General features: G+C 38.0%; 1 protein-coding gene across 4 annotated transcripts in view; it reads left to right on the forward strand.

Moving 5' to 3' along the window:
• The window catches only part of hecw2b (HECT, C2 and WW domain containing E3 ubiquitin protein ligase 2b), a 27910-nt gene that overhangs the window by 16963 nt on the left and 10353 nt on the right, over window positions 1-594 (forward strand). The window lies entirely within an intron of this gene.

Consider the following 594-nt stretch of genomic DNA (forward strand, 5'->3'; position numbering starts at 1 on the left):
AAGGACCAAGTTAATGTCAGGTCTACACCACCTAAGACGTTTAATACTGACACGCAGAAGAGAAAGACAAGGGCGTTATTTCTTACTCGCGAGGAGAACGGACGGAGATTTGCTCAGTTACAATCTCCAACCCGTCCGCCGTCTCCTCTCTTTTTATGATCACGCAAAGCTTTCCAAACATTCCTCCAGCAGCCAGACGTCGCTTATCTCAAAGGCGATACGACGGATGACATAATACAATGAGTGAACGTAACGAACGAATGAATGAATGAATGAATGAATGAATGAATGAAAGAAAGAAATTTATTCGAACAAACGTGCAAGAATATATATACAACCAATAGTAACAAACAGAAAACATAATGCAGGAAAGGTAAATGACAATCCTCAACAAAAGAAAAAAGGAAAAGTAGCTCGAAAGGGAGTAGGAAGAAGTAAAACCTTATTTACTCCTACCCCCCCAAGCTGAACGTTATTGTTTTCAAAAAAGTATATACATATGTCAATAAGTAAAATGCATGCCCATTATGTTAACTGGCGAATAAGGAAATCATACTTACAAATGATAATACAGCCTATGTATACACATGCATA

The sequence above is a fragment of the Seriola lalandi genome, unplaced genomic scaffold (genome assembly GCF_002814215.2).
Source record: "Seriola lalandi dorsalis isolate HSWRI2012SDOR001 ecotype SW California unplaced genomic scaffold, Sedor1 jcf7180002054850, whole genome shotgun sequence".
In the NCBI taxonomy this organism is placed as follows: Eukaryota; Metazoa; Chordata; class Actinopteri; order Carangiformes; family Carangidae; genus Seriola; species Seriola lalandi.